This window comes from Rhinolophus sinicus, chromosome 8 (genome assembly GCF_057876585.1).
Source record: "Rhinolophus sinicus isolate RSI-liver-muscle chromosome 8, RSI-T2T, whole genome shotgun sequence".
Taxonomy (NCBI): Eukaryota; Metazoa; Chordata; class Mammalia; order Chiroptera; family Rhinolophidae; genus Rhinolophus; species Rhinolophus sinicus.
In genome coordinates, this window is record NC_142508.1 from 30,536,303 (window position 1) to 30,552,266 (window position 15,964).

Here is a 15,964-nt window from a genome sequence, read left to right on the forward strand (position 1 = left end):
GTGAAGGGACCGGAGATCGGGCGGGACGCTGGTCGCTGAGGAGGGGCGAGGGCCCGGACGGAAGGCTGTGTGACGAAGGGTGACGGCAGACTGGAGCCGCTGCACCCTGGTGGCACGGGTGGCTCCCCGTGGCTTTGGGCCAGTCGGTGGGGCCGGCCAGTGCCAGGGCCAGGGCCGCGCGTGCCTAGGGCCGGAGGGGCCTGAGAGGACCCTGCGACCCCCTCGCTTGCCACGAGCGGGGGACCGCAGAGCAGCCAGGCGGGTCTGGGGTGGTGGGGCTGGGGGTGGGGGTGAGCGGGGTTGGGGGGGGCGGGGTGTAAGCCATACGGGGCCCGGGGAGTCCCAGGATGCCAGGGCGCCGAGACTTCTGTCACCGTCAGGGAAGTGACAGAGGCCCGTGGAGCCACGGGTGGCGCGGAGGGGCCTCGCTGCGGGCCAAGAGTAGCCCGCCGCCCACGCCGGCGGCGTCCGGGGGAGGCGGGGAGCAGGCGGGAGGCGCGGCGCCGGCGGAGCCGGCCGGCGAGGAGATGCTCGCCACCCGAGCGGCCCAGCAGCACGGCGCACGCTCACGAGGCAGGCCGGGAGCAGGCTCTTGGGGCGCCGGCAGCCGGGTCCCAGCGTCTACGGCCATACCACCCTGAACGCGCCTGATCTCGTCTGATCTCGGAAGCTAAGCAGGGTCGGGCCTGGTTAGTACTTGGATGGGAGACCGCCTGGGAATACCGGGTGCTGTAGGCTTTTGCTCGCCTCTCCTTTTGCGCCGCCGCCCCGGCGTGGCTCCCTCCGAACCCCTGGCGCCCCTTGCCCCTCTTCTGCCGCCCAGCCAGCCGAAGGTACCCCTGGCCAGCGGCGGGTCAGCCGCCCGGCACTACAAGCTCGCAGCCCGGGCCGCACGCCAGGCCCGTCGGCCCCGGCTCCCCCCCACACCCTCTTCTCAGTCCTCTTCGCTCCCGCAGGCCGACAGCCCGCAGCCCTTCGCCGAGCCGCGGTCGCCGCCGTCGCCGCCGCTGCCATCGCCGCGCTCCCTCCCGCTCCCCGCCCCCGCCGCCCCCAAAGCCCAAGCCCAGGGCTGCCTGCCGGCGCAGGCCTCCACCAGGCTTTCTCCATCCCAGGACGTGCCGGTCCTTTGCACCTCGGCCCGAGCCCAGGGGACGACCATCCCTGTGCCTGCACCTGGGCCCCGAGACACAGGATAGGCGTGTCCTCCGGCAAACGGGATGCCCACCCGCCCCGCCCCACCGGGGGCCTCTGTCTCTGCTGGCAGGCACCTCGCCCCACACCCCCGCGCGCGCGCGCGCGCCCCCTCCCGTCTCCCACAAGAGCCAGGAGCCCTCGGTTCCCGCCGGCCGCAGTGGCCCCGACACACAGGGGAAAAAGAGCCGGGACAAACCAGGGGACGGAGAGAGCAGCACCCCAACACCCCGCACGCCCTCGGGCTCCAGGAGAGACCACCATGTCGGAGCCTGCCGACGAGACGAACGGTTCCTGAAGTGGGGAGTGAGGATTGAGAAGAAAATAGACAAGAGACAAAGATGGGATCGGGAGGGCGAGCAGTTCTGACTAGACTGCTGCGCCTGCTTGATTTTTCAGCATTCTTTTATACAGACAGAAACAGGAAGGTTACATAAAGCGGCTGAGGCAGCAAGTACAGATTAGTTATGTTTTTCCAAAGTTTGGCCCTGACTGTCTTTAGACCTTTTGAGATTGTCCCATTCCCAGAACAGCAGGTGTCTGTTTCTGTTTGTTCTTTATGCTTATCGGAGTTCCCCTCAGCCATCCTCCCAACCTCTGCTTGTAGTTACATTTTCTTAACGCTTGATGCTCCAGCTCCCCGCAATTCCCCCTTTTTTATTTTTTGAGATCGTGCCTGGCTTAGGTGGTCAGTACAGACATTCTCACTTACCCGTCATTGGATATCCTTCATCAAAGCGATCGACTCCTGTCTTAGGTTGTAAGACATCCACTGATCATTACCCGTCATTGGCTACCGATCTCCTTCGGGGTTAGACAGGGGCAGTGGCTTTTGGTTTATTAGCCATGTGGAGCCTTATTTTGTGAATTTCTCCATAAATATCTGTGACTATCCCCATCACAGCTTCTGTGATGCAGGGGAGGAAACATAGTATCAGGAGGATCACAACAGGCGGAATTACAAGGGGAGGGGGGCATAATTTGAAGCATTGAAGAGTATGATGGCAATACATTGTGAAAACTAGAGACAAGTTTGTTGAGAGTATCAGCTATATCGGTGTTTAAAGGAGAGGTCTCTTGCAGTGTCAAGACCTCTTTATGAAACTGGATAAGATCAAGAGTAACATTTTTTTCTTACACGGTCTGTGAGACTCGTACCTCATAGCAGAAAAATGTTTATTCCAATCACCCTTTGTCTGTTAACAGCCGAAGCATAAAGTCCCATGATGTCTTACCTTCTCAGGGTCAAGTCACCCATATTGTAACAGTTCTGTTGAGATAAGTGGAGAGAACTGATCTTCATTGCCCTCATGACTTCTCTCACAATCAGGTGAGAGAGGAAAGCCAGAGACAGCAATGGCTTTTGCCAGGCAGGGGGAAGGGGAGGAAAGGCTCCTTTTTGGATCTTCTAAGGCAGCTCATTGGGGGTCCCCACTCGGTTCCGCCCGGCTTAGGTTGTATCTCCCGTGAGATATCTTACCCGTCTTTGGCTGCAAACCATCTTTGGGGGACCAGACAGAGAGACATAAGGTGTAAACACAAGAATGGAACAGTAGGGGGCGTGGATGGGTATCTACAGATGTCTTCTCTTCTGTGGGCTGTCGCTCATGGTATGGTTTAACACCGACCAGGAATTCACAAAGGTTTTTCTTCCGGACCTGGAGAAATACAAGCAAAGCCTCTTCCCCGTGTTATCTCGCGGGGAGAAGTAGGATCAGCTTCCCCACGTAATATTTTAAACAAAGGTTGTAATTCACCGGTTGTCAACCGCAACTGAGGTCTAATCCAGTTAATGCCTCCCAGTAGCTTTTGGAAATCATTTAACGTTTTTAAACAATCTCGCCGGATTTGTATTTTTTTGAGGCACAATGGCCTGAGGCATTAAACAATATCCCAGATAAGAGTAAGGAGGCACTTGCTGAATTTTTTCTGGGGCTATAACTAGCCCATAATTGTGGAGCTTTTCTTGTAAATGAGCAAAAGCAGCAAGCAACTTTGGTTCACAAGAGTGGGCAAGAAGTATGTCATCCGTGTAGTGGATGATGTAAATATCTGGAAATGTCCTTCGGGTAGGTTTTATTGCAGCTGATACAAGTTTTTGACATAATGTAGGGCTACTAGCCATTCCCTGAGGTAGCACTAGCCAATGATAGCTCTTAAAAGGTTCTTGTAAATTAACGGAAGGAACACTGAAAGCAAATCCAGGGCAGTCATCGGGATTTAAAGGTATAGTATAAAAACAATCTTTTAAGTCCAAAACAATTTTACATGTGTGTTTTGGTGTGGCTGCAGGACAGGGCAAGCCTGTCTGTAAGGCTCCCCTTCATTTCATGGTTTTATTAACTTTTTCTAAATCTTGTCATAATCTCTATCTACCAGATTTTTTTTTTTTTTTTTTTTTTTTTAATAACAAAAATGGGAGAATTCCCGGGAGAATTGGAGGGGGCAATGTGTCCCTTTTTAAGTTGCTCCTGTACTAGCAGCTTGGCGGCTTGAATCTTTTTCGGTTGATAGGGGCCTCGGGCAGTGGATCTAGCCCTGCAACTACACTTGGAGGAGAGCTTCATTGTAACCCAGGCTTCTATTCTGATTGAGATTCTAATAAAGGCCCAGTCTGTTGAGCCTGGACTAATTGCATTTGAACAGAGAGGGAAGTGAGTGCAGCTTGTAATCTTTGCACCTCTGCTTCCCAGGGGGATCCAGTTTGGGTTGATCATTCTCAGAGTATCTGATTCCCTCGTGTCTAGGATCGATCACATCCCTAACCAAATTCCATAAGGAAAAAGTATCTACTGGTACTTCAGAGGGTCCACGAGCATCATAATATCCCTGTAAACGCTCTCTCACCTTTTCCCAAGTTTCTAAGTTTAAAGTCCCTTCTTCGGGGAACCAGGGACATATTTGTACTACAAATTCTAAAAATCGAAGCAACTGTGCTTCACTGGTTTTAACTCCTCTAGCTTTTAGCATGCTCCTTAACATGTGAGTAAACAGCCTTTTACTGTTACCCTGTCCCATTTTATTTTACTCCCGACTATGGTATCTCACCGCTTTCACTAACCTTATTCGACGCGTCTCGTTTGCAAGCGGAGTCCTTCACTGATTCCCCAGTAGTCAGGTCCCTGTTCGGGCGCCACTTGTCGGAGCCTGCCGACGAGACGAACGGTTCCTGAAGTGGGGAGTGAGGATTGAGAGAAAAAATTGGACAAGAGACAAAGATGGGATCGGGAGGGCGAGCAGTTCTGACTGGACTGCTGCGCCTGCTTGATTTTTCAGCATTCTTTTATACAGACAGAAACAAGAAGGTTACATAAAGCGGCTGAGGCAGCAAGTACAGATTAGTTATGTTTCTCCAAAGTTTGGCCCTGACTGTCTTTAGACCTTTTGAGATTGTCCCATTCCCAGAACAGCAGGTGTCTGTTTCTGTTTGTTCTTTATGCTTATCGGAGTTCCCCTCAGCCATCCTCCCAACCTCTGCTTGTAGTTACATTTTCTTAACCCTTGATGCTCCAGCTCCCCACACCACCACAAGGGGAAGAGCAGGCACGCAGGCACACAACCCTCACAACGAGGGTGCCTGGGGCTGCCACTCTCCGCCCGCGGGCGGGACCCTGGGCGGGGCTCGGAGCCCACCGGCACTCCGGAGACCCTGGCGGCCCGCCCCGGGGGCTTTGAGGGTGACTGCCAAAGCCCGGGCACTGCCTCCTTAGCGGAGCCCAGCCCCGGGCTCCACCACACACCGGTGGAGAAGCTGCCACCGCAACACAGCCTCAGTGCGTCCGTCCCAGTCCGTGTCCCAGCCTGTGCGTCCCCCCCACCCTCAACCTCCACCCCCTGTCCGTCTGGCTCTGCGACATGCCTGTTGGGCTGTGGCTCTCGCTCAGGAGCTCTCTCCCCGCGTGCCAGCCCCCTCTTTCTCTGTCTCTGTCCATGTCTCTCTGTACGTCTAGATACATACATGCACATATACGTGTATATTTCCATCTCGCTCCCTCCTCCTCCTCCTCCTCCTCCCCCCCCCCCCCCGTTCTGTCTGTCGGTCCCTGTCCTGCGGGGACTCTAGTCCCTCTGCCCGCACAAGAACGCAGGATATGGCGAGGCCAAGAAGGAACACCAACGGAGCCATGGATAGGGGTCTCATAGCACCATTTCTCACGGGCGGCTGGCTCGGAGACACAGCAAGCCGGAGCCGCACGATCCCCAACCTGCCGGCCGCTTCTCTGCCAACCAACCGACCCACCAACCGACCGACACGCCAAGCCGGCCAACTGCAATCCGCGCCCCTCTGCAATTTGCAGTCCACCATCCGCGCTTCCTAGCTTGGCCACCGCAGCTGTACCGGTGGCCTATGGCCAACTGGCAACAGCTGACGGCCAAGCGGTCACAGCTGATGACCGTGCACCACCCGAGGCAGCACCCCTCCACGCGAGGCCCAGAGCCTGGAAACGGCTCTCTGGGACTCTGTCGCCACAGTCCCCGCCTGTCTCTCTCCGCCTCTCTCTTGCTCCGTCTCTGGCCTTCTCTCATCCTCTCTCTCACCTCCCTGGGTCAGGAGAGGTGACGTGTAGCCAGTGAAGGGACCGGAGATCGGGCGGGACGCTGGTCGCTGAGGAGGGGCGAGGGCCCGGACGGAAGGCTGTGTGACGAAGGGTGACGGCAGACTGGAGCCGCTGCACCCTGGTGGCACGGGTGGCTCCCCGTGGCTTTGGGCCAGTCGGTGGGGCCGGCCAGTGCCAGGGCCAGGGCCGCGCGTGCCTAGGGCCGGAGGGGCCTGAGAGGACCCTGCGACCCCCTCGCTTGCCACGAGCGGGGGACCGCAGAGCAGCCAGGCGGGTCTGGGGTGGTGGGGCTGGGGGTGGGGGTGAGCGGGGTTGGGGGGGGCGGGGTGTAAGCCGTACGGGGCCCGGGGAGTCCCAGGATGCCAGGGCGCCGAGACTTCTGTCACCGTCAGGGAAGTGACAGAGGCCCGTGGAGCCACGGGTGGCGCGGAGGGGCCTCGCTGCGGGCCAAGAGTAGCCCGCCGCCCACGCCGGCGGCGTCCGGGGGAGGCGGGGAGCAGGCGGGAGGCGCGGCGCCGGCGGAGCCGGCCCGCGAGGAGATGCTCGCCACCCGAGCGGCCCAGCAGCACGGCGCACGCTCACGAGGCAGGCCGGGAGCAGGCTCTTGGGGCGCCGGCAGCCGGGTCCCAGCGTCTACGGCCATACCACCCTGAACGCGCCCGATCTCGTCTGATCTCGGAAGCTAAGCAGGGTCGGGCCTGGTTAGTACTTGGATGGGAGACCGCCTGGGAATACCGGGTGCTGTAGGCTTTTGCTCGCCTCTCCTTTTGCGCCGCCGCCCCGGCGTGGCTCCCTCCGAACCCCTGGCGCCCCTTGCCCCTCTTCTGCCGCCCAGCCAGCCGAAGGTACCCCTGGCCAGCGGCGGGTCAGCCGCCCGGCACTACAAGCTCGCAGCCCGGGCCGCACGCCAGGCCCGTCGGCCCCGGCTCCCCCCCACACCCTCTTCTCAGTCCTCTTCGCTCCCGCAGGCCGACAGCCCGCAGCCCTTCGCCGAGCCGCGGTCGCCGCCGTCGCCGCCGCTGCCATCGCCGCGCTCCCTCCCGCTCCCCGCCCCCGCCGCCCCCAAAGCCCAAGCCCAGGGCTGCCTGCCGGCGCAGGCCTCCACCAGGCTTTCTCCATCCCAGGACGTGCCGGTCCTTTGCACCTCGGCCCGAGCCCAGGGGACGACCATCCCTGTGCCTGCACCTGGGCCCCGAGACACAGGATAGGCGTGTCCTCCGGCAAACGGGATGCCCACCCGCCCCGCCCCACCGGGGGCCTCTGTCTCTGCTGGCAGGCACCTCGCCCCACACCCCCGCGCGCGCGCGCGCGCGCGCGCGCCCCCTCCCGTCTCCCACAAGAGCCAGGAGCCCTCGGTTCCCGCCGGCCGCAGTGGCCCCGACACACAGGGGAAAAAGAGCCGGGACAAACCAGGGGACGGAGAGAGCAGCACCCCAACACCCCGCACGCCCTCGGGCTCCAGGAGAGACCACCATGTCGGAGCCTGCCGACGAGACGAACGGTTCCTGAAGTGGGGAGTGAGGATTGAGAAGAAAATAGACAAGAGACAAAGATGGGATCGGGAGGGCGAGCAGTTCTGACTAGACTGCTGCGCCTGCTTGATTTTTCAGCATTCTTTTATACAGACAGAAACAGGAAGGTTACATAAAGCGGCTGAGGCAGCAAGTACAGATTAGTTATGTTTTTCCAAAGTTTGGCCCTGACTGTCTTTAGACCTTTTGAGATTGTCCCATTCCCAGAACAGCAGGTGTCTGTTTCTGTTTGTTCTTTATGCTTATCGGAGTTCCCCTCAGCCATCCTCCCAACCTCTGCTTGTAGTTACATTTTCTTAACGCTTGATGCTCCAGCTCCCCGCAATTCCCCCTTTTTTATTTTTTGAGATCGTGCCTGGCTTAGGTGGTCAGTACAGACATTCTCACTTACCCGTCATTGGATATCCTTCATCAAAGCGATCGACTCCTGTCTTAGGTTGTAAGACATCCACTGATCATTACCCGTCATTGGCTACCGATCTCCTTCGGGGTTAGACAGGGGCAGTGGCTTTTGGTTTATTAGCCATGTGGAGCCTTATTTTGTGAATTTCTCCATAAATATCTGTGACTATCCCCATCACAGCTTCTGTGATGCAGGGGAGGAAACATAGTATCAGGAGGATCACAACAGGCGGAATTACAAGGGGAGGGGGGCATAATTTGAAGCATTGAAGAGTATGATGGCAATACATTGTGAAAACTAGAGACAAGTTTGTTGAGAGTATCAGCTATATCGGTGTTTAAAGGAGAGGTCTCTTGCAGTGTCAAGACCTCTTTATGAAACTGGATAAGATCAAGAGTAACATTTTTTTCTTACACGGTCTGTGAGACTCGTACCTCATAGCAGAAAAATGTTTATTCCAATCACCCTTTGTCTGTTAACAGCCGAAGCATAAAGTCCCATGATGTCTTACCTTCTCAGGGTCAAGTCACCCATATTGTAACAGTTCTGTTGAGATAAGTGGAGAGAACTGATCTTCATTGCCCTCATGACTTCTCTCACAATCAGGTGAGAGAGGAAAGCCAGAGACAGCAATGGCTTTTGCCAGGCAGGGGGAAGGGGAGGAAAGGCTCCTTTTTGGATCTTCTAAGGCAGCTCATTGGGGGTCCCCACTCGGTTCCGCCCGGCTTAGGTTGTATCTCCCGTGAGATATCTTACCCGTCTTTGGCTGCAAACCATCTTTGGGGGACCAGACAGAGAGACATAAGGTGTAAACACAAGAATGGAACAGTAGGGGGCGTGGATGGGTATCTACAGATGTCTTCTCTTCTGTGGGCTGTCGCTCATGGTATGGTTTAACACCGACCAGGAATTCACAAAGGTTTTTCTTCCGGACCTGGAGAAATACAAGCAAAGCCTCTTCCCCGTGTTATCTCGCGGGGAGAAGTAGGATCAGCTTCCCCACGTAATATTTTAAACAAAGGTTGTAATTCACCGGTTGTCAACCGCAACTGAGGTCTAATCCAGTTAATGCCTCCCAGTAGCTTTTGGAAATCATTTAACGTTTTTAAACAATCTCGCCGGATTTGTATTTTTTTGAGGCACAATGGCCTGAGGCATTAAACAATATCCCAGATAAGAGTAAGGAGGCACTTGCTGAATTTTTTCTGGGGCTATAACTAGCCCATAATTGTGGAGCTTTTCTTGTAAATGAGCAAAAGCAGCAAGCAACTTTGGTTCACAAGAGTGGGCAAGAAGTATGTCATCCGTGTAGTGGATGATGTAAATATCTGGAAATGTCCTTCGGGTAGGTTTTATTGCAGCTGATACAAGTTTTTGACATAATGTAGGGCTACTAGCCATTCCCTGAGGTAGCACTAGCCAATGATAGCTCTTAAAAGGTTCTTGTAAATTAACGGAAGGAACACTGAAAGCAAATCCAGGGCAGTCATCGGGATTTAAAGGTATAGTATAAAAACAATCTTTTAAGTCCAAAACAATTTTACATGTGTGTTTTGGTGTGGCTGCAGGACAGGGCAAGCCTGTCTGTAAGGCTCCCCTTCATTTCATGGTTTTATTAACTTTTTCTAAATCTTGTCATAATCTCTATCTACCAGATTTTTTTTTTTTTTTTTTTTTTTTTAATAACAAAAATGGGAGAATTCCCGGGAGAATTGGAGGGGGCAATGTGTCCCTTTTTAAGTTGCTCCTGTACTAGCAGCTTGGCGGCTTGAATCTTTTTCGGTTGATAGGGGCCTCGGGCAGTGGATCTAGCCCTGCAACTACACTTGGAGGAGAGCTTCATTGTAACCCAGGCTTCTATTCTGATTGAGATTCTAATAAAGGCCCAGTCTGTTGAGCCTGGACTAATTGCATTTGAACAGAGAGGGAAGTGAGTGCAGCTTGTAATCTTTGCACCTCTGCTTCCCAGGGGGATCCAGTTTGGGTTGATCATTCTCAGAGTATCTGATTCCCTCGTGTCTAGGATCGATCACATCCCTAACCAAATTCCATAAGGAAAAAGTATCTACTGGTACTTCAGAGGGTCCACGAGCATCATAATATCCCTGTAAACGCTCTCTCACCTTTTCCCAAGTTTCTAAGTTTAAAGTCCCTTCTTCGGGGAACCAGGGACATATTTGTACTACAAATTCTAAAAATCGAAGCAACTGTGCTTCACTGGTTTTAACTCCTCTAGCTTTTAGCATGCTCCTTAACATGTGAGTAAACAGCCTTTTACTGTTACCCTGTCCCATTTTATTTTACTCCCGACTATGGTATCTCACCGCTTTCACTAACCTTATTCGACGCGTCTCGTTTGCAAGCGGAGTCCTTCACTGATTCCCCAGTAGTCAGGTCCCTGTTCGGGCGCCACTTGTCGGAGCCTGCCGACGAGACGAACGGTTCCTGAAGTGGGGAGTGAGGATTGAGAGAAAAAATTGGACAAGAGACAAAGATGGGATCGGGAGGGCGAGCAGTTCTGACTGGACTGCTGCGCCTGCTTGATTTTTCAGCATTCTTTTATACAGACAGAAACAAGAAGGTTACATAAAGCGGCTGAGGCAGCAAGTACAGATTAGTTATGTTTCTCCAAAGTTTGGCCCTGACTGTCTTTAGACCTTTTGAGATTGTCCCATTCCCAGAACAGCAGGTGTCTGTTTCTGTTTGTTCTTTATGCTTATCGGAGTTCCCCTCAGCCATCCTCCCAACCTCTGCTTGTAGTTACATTTTCTTAACCCTTGATGCTCCAGCTCCCCACACCACCACAAGGGGAAGAGCAGGCACGCAGGCACACAACCCTCACAACGAGGGTGCCTGGGGCTGCCACTCTCCGCCCGCGGGCGGGACCCTGGGCGGGGCTCGGAGCCCACCGGCACTCCGGAGACCCTGGCGGCCCGCCCCGGGGGCTTTGAGGGTGACTGCCAAAGCCCGGGCACTGCCTCCTTAGCGGAGCCCAGCCCCGGGCTCCACCACACACCGGTGGAGAAGCTGCCACCGCAACACAGCCTCAGTGCGTCCGTCCCAGTCCGTGTCCCAGCCTGTGCGTCCCCCCCACCCTCAACCTCCACCCCCTGTCCGTCTGGCTCTGCGACATGCCTGTTGGGCTGTGGCTCTCGCTCAGGAGCTCTCTCCCCGCGTGCCAGCCCCCTCTTTCTCTGTCTCTGTCCATGTCTCTCTGTACGTCTAGATACATACATGCACATATACGTGTATATTTCCATCTCGCTCCCTCCTCCTCCTCCTCCTCCCCCCCCCCCCCGTTCTGTCTGTCGGTCCCTGTCCTGCGGGGACTCTAGTCCCTCTGCCCGCACAAGAACGCAGGATATGGCGAGGCCAAGAAGGAACACCAACGGAGCCATGGATAGGGGTCTCATAGCACCATTTCTCACGGGCGGCTGGCTCGGAGACACAGCAAGCCGGAGCCGCACGATCCCCAACCTGCCGGCCGCTTCTCTGCCAACCAACCGACCCACCAACCGACCGACACGCCAAGCCGGCCAACTGCAATCCGCGCCCCTCTGCAATTTGCAGTCCACCATCCGCGCTTCCTAGCTTGGCCACCGCAGCTGTACCGGTGGCCTATGGCCAACTGGCAACAGCTGACGGCCAAGCGGTCACAGCTGATGACCGTGCACCACCCGAGGCAGCACCCCTCCACGCGAGGCCCAGAGCCTGGAAACGGCTCTCTGGGACTCTGTCGCCACAGTCCCCGCCTGTCTCTCTCCGCCTCTCTCTTGCTCCGTCTCTGGCCTTCTCTCATCCTCTCTCTCACCTCCCTGGGTCAGGAGAGGTGACGTGTAGCCAGTGAAGGGACCGGAGATCGGGCGGGACGCTGGTCGCTGAGGAGGGGCGAGGGCCCGGACGGAAGGCTGTGTGACGAAGGGTGACGGCAGACTGGAGCCGCTGCACCCTGGTGGCACGGGTGGCTCCCCGTGGCTTTGGGCCAGTCGGTGGGGCCGGCCAGTGCCAGGGCCAGGGCCGCGCGTGCCTAGGGCCGGAGGGGCCTGAGAGGACCCTGCGACCCCCTCGCTTGCCACGAGCGGGGGACCGCAGAGCAGCCAGGCGGGTCTGGGGTGGTGGGGCTGGGGGTGGGGGTGAGCGGGGTTGGGGGGGGCGGGGTGTAAGCCGTACGGGGCCCGGGGAGTCCCAGGATGCCAGGGCGCCGAGACTTCTGTCACCGTCAGGGAAGTGACAGAGGCCCGTGGAGCCACGGGTGGCGCGGAGGGGCCTCGCTGCGGGCCAAGAGTAGCCCGCCGCCCACGCCGGCGGCGTCCGGGGGAGGCGGGGAGCAGGCGGGAGGCGCGGCGCCGGCGGAGCCGGCCCGCGAGGAGATGCTCGCCACCCGAGCGGCCCAGCAGCACGGCGCACGCTCACGAGGCAGGCCGGGAGCAGGCTCTTGGGGCGCCGGCAGCCGGGTCCCAGCGTCTACGGCCATACCACCCTGAACGCGCCCGATCTCGTCTGATCTCGGAAGCTAAGCAGGGTCGGGCCTGGTTAGTACTTGGATGGGAGACCGCCTGGGAATACCGGGTGCTGTAGGCTTTTGCTCGCCTCTCCTTTTGCGCCGCCGCCCCGGCGTGGCTCCCTCCGAACCCCTGGCGCCCCTTGCCCCTCTTCTGCCGCCCAGCCAGCCGAAGGTACCCCTGGCCAGCGGCGGGTCAGCCGCCCGGCACTACAAGCTCGCAGCCCGGGCCGCACGCCAGGCCCGTCGGCCCCGGCTCCCCCCCACACCCTCTTCTCAGTCCTCTTCGCTCCCGCAGGCCGACAGCCCGCAGCCCTTCGCCGAGCCGCGGTCGCCGCCGTCGCCGCCGCTGCCATCGCCGCGCTCCCTCCCGCTCCCCGCCCCCGCCGCCCCCAAAGCCCAAGCCCAGGGCTGCCTGCCGGCGCAGGCCTCCACCAGGCTTTCTCCATCCCAGGACGTGCCGGTCCTTTGCACCTCGGCCCGAGCCCAGGGGACGACCATCCCTGTGCCTGCACCTGGGCCCCGAGACACAGGATAGGCGTGTCCTCCGGCAAACGGGATGCCCACCCGCCCCGCCCCACCGGGGGCCTCTGTCTCTGCTGGCAGGCACCTCGCCCCACACCCCCGCGCGCGCGCGCGCGCGCGCGCCCTCCCGTCTCCCACAAGAGCCAGGAGCCCTCGGTTCCCGCCGGCCGCAGTGGCCCCGACACACAGGGGAAAAAGAGCCGGGACAAACCAGGGGACGGAGAGAGCAGCACCCCAACACCCCGCACGCCCTCGGGCTCCAGGAGAGACCACCATGTCGGAGCCTGCCGACGAGACGAACGGTTCCTGAAGTGGGGAGTGAGGATTGAGAAGAAAATAGACAAGAGACAAAGATGGGATCGGGAGGGCGAGCAGTTCTGACTAGACTGCTGCGCCTGCTTGATTTTTCAGCATTCTTTTCTACAGACAGAAACAGGAAGGTTACATAAAGCGGCTGAGGCAGCAAGTACAGATTAGTTATGTTTTTCCAAAGTTTGGCCCTGACTGTCTTTAGACCTTTTGAGATTGTCCCATTCCCAGAACAGCAGGTGTCTGTTTCTGTTTGTTCTTTATGCTTATCGGAGTTCCCCTCAGCCATCCTCCCAACCTCTGCTTGTAGTTACATTTTCTTAACGCTTGATGCTCCAGCTCCCCGCAATTCCCCCTTTTTTATTTTTTGAGATCGTGCCTGGCTTAGGTGGTCAGTACTGACATTCTCACTTACCCGTCATTGGATATCCTTCATCAAAGCGATCGACTCCTGTCTTAGGTTGTAAGACATCCACTGATCATTACCCGTCATTGGCTACCGATCTCCTTCGGGGTTAGACAGGGGCAGTGGCTTTTGGTTTATTAGCCATGTGGAGCCTTATTTTGTGAATTTCTCCATAAATATCTGTGACTATCCCCATCACAGCTTCTGTGATGCAGGGGAGGAAACATAGTATCAGGAGGATCACAACAGGCGGAATTACAAGGGGAGGGGGGCATAATTTGAAGCATTGAAGAGTATGATGGCAATACATTGTGAAAACTAGAGACAAGTTTGTTGAGAGTATCAGCTATATCGGTGTTTAAAGGAGAGGTCTCTTGCAGTGTCAAGACCTCTTTATGAAACTGGATAAGATCAAGAGTAACATTTTTTTCTTACACGGTCTGTGAGACTCGTACCTCATAGCAGAAAAATGTTTATTCCAATCACCCTTTGTCTGTTAACAGCCGAAGCATAAAGTCCCATGATGTCTTACCTTCTCAGGGTCAAGTCACCCATATTGTAACAGTTCTGTTGAGATAAGTGGAGAGAACTGATCTTCATTGCCCTCATGACTTCTCTCACAATCAGGTGAGAGAGGAAAGCCAGAGACAGCAATGGCTTTTGCCAGGCAGGGGGAAGGGGAGGAAAGGCTCCTTTTTGGATCTTCTAAGGCAGCTCATTGGGGGTCCCCACTCGGTTCCGCCCGGCTTAGGTTGTATCTCCCGTGAGATATCTTACCCGTCTTTGGCTGCAAACCATCTTTGGGGGACCAGACAGAGAGACATAAGGTGTAAACACAAGAATGGAACAGTAGGGGGCGTGGATGGGTATCTACAGATGTCTTCTCTTCTGTGGGCTGTCGCTCATGGTATGGTTTAACACCGACCAGGAATTCACAAAGGTTTTTCTTCCGGACCTGGAGAAATACAAGCAAAGCCTCTTCCCCGTGTTATCTCGCGGGGAGAAGTAGGATCAGCTTCCCCACGTAATATTTTAAACAAAGGTTGTAATTCACCGGTTGTCAACCGCAACTGAGGTCTAATCCAGTTAATGCCTCCCAGTAGCTTTTGGAAATCATTTAACGTTTTTAAACAATCTCGCCGGATTTGTATTTTTTTGAGGCACAATGGCCTGAGGCATTAAACAATATCCCAGATAAGAGTAAGGAGGCACTTGCTGAATTTTTTCTGGGGCTATAACTAGCCCATAATTGTGGAGCTTTTCTTGTAAATGAGCAAAAGCAGCAAGCAACTTTGGTTCACAAGAGTGGGCAAGAAGTATGTCATCCGTGTAGTGGATGATGTAAATATCTGGAAATGTCCTTCGGGTAGGTTTTATTGCAGCTGATACAAGTTTTTGACATAATGTAGGGCTACTAGCCATTCCCTGAGGTAGCACTAGCCAATGATAGCTCTTAAAAGGTTCTTGTAAATTAACGGAAGGAACACTGAAAGCAAATCCAGGGCAGTCATCAGGATTTAAAGGTATAGTATAAAAACAATCTTTGAAGTCCAAAACAATTTTACATGTGTGTTTTGGTGTGGCTGCAGGACAGGGCAAGCCTGTCTGTAAGGCTCCCCTTCATTTCATGGTTTTATTAACTTTTTCTAAATCTTGTCATAATCTCTATCTACCAGATTTTTTTTTTATTTTATTTTTTTTAATAACAAAAATGGGAGAATTCCCGGGAGAATTGGAGGGGGCAATGTGTCCCTTTTTAAGTTGCTCCTGTACTAGCAGCTTGGCGGCTTGAATCTTTTTCGGTTGATAGGGGCCTCGGGCAGTGGATCTAGCCCTGCAACTACACTTGGAGGAGAGCTTCATTGTAACCCAGGCTTCTATTCTGATTGAGATTCTAATAAAGGCCCAGTCTGTTGAGCCTGGACTAATTGCATTTGAACAGAGAGGGAAGTGAGTGCAGCTTGTAATCTTTGCACCTCTGCTTCCCAGGGGGATCCAGTTTGGGTTGATCATTCTCAGAGTATCTGATTCCCTCGTGTCTAGGATCGATCACATCCCTAACCAAATTCCATAAGGAAAAAGTATCTACTGGTACTTCAGAGGGTCCACGAGCATCATAATATCCCTGTAAACGCTCTCTCACCTTTTCCCAAGTTTCTAAGTTTAAAGTCCCTTCTTCGGGGAACCAGGGACATATTTGTACTACAAATTCTAAAAATCGAAGCAACTGTGCTTCACTGGTTTTAACTCCTCTAGCTTTTAGCATGCTCCTTAACATGTGAGTAAACAGCCTTTTACTGTTACCCTGTCCCATTTTATTTTACTCCCGACTATGGTATCTCACCGCTTTCACTAACCTTATTCGACGCCTCTCGTTTGCAAGCGGAGTCCTTCACTGATTCCCCAGTAGTCAGGTCCCTGTTCGGGCGCCACTTGTCGGAGCCTGCCGACGAGACGAACGGTTCCTGAAGTGGGGAGTGAGGATTGAGAGAAAAAATTGGACAAGAGACAAAGATGGGATCGGGAGGGCGAGCAGTT

The 15,964-nt window shown here is 55.4% G+C and overlaps 3 non-coding genes across 3 annotated transcripts; all 3 read left to right on the forward strand.

Annotated features, from left to right (window-relative positions):
- The first annotated feature begins 619 nt into the window (after window positions 1-619).
- LOC148757422 (5S ribosomal RNA) lies at window positions 620-738 on the forward strand. The gene has a single exon (XR_016022293.1). It is a non-coding gene; the product is annotated as a 5S ribosomal RNA (ribosomal RNA).
- A 5,643-nt stretch (window positions 739-6,381) lies between these two features.
- On the forward strand, window positions 6,382-6,500 carry LOC148757423 (5S ribosomal RNA). Its single transcript, XR_016022252.1, has one exon. It is a non-coding gene; the product is annotated as a 5S ribosomal RNA (ribosomal RNA).
- Window positions 6,501-12,147: 5,647 nt separating this feature from the next.
- Window positions 12,148-12,266, forward strand: LOC148757424 (5S ribosomal RNA). Its single transcript, XR_016022253.1, has one exon. It is a non-coding gene; the product is annotated as a 5S ribosomal RNA (ribosomal RNA).
- The last annotated feature ends 3,698 nt before the right edge of the window (window positions 12,267-15,964 follow it).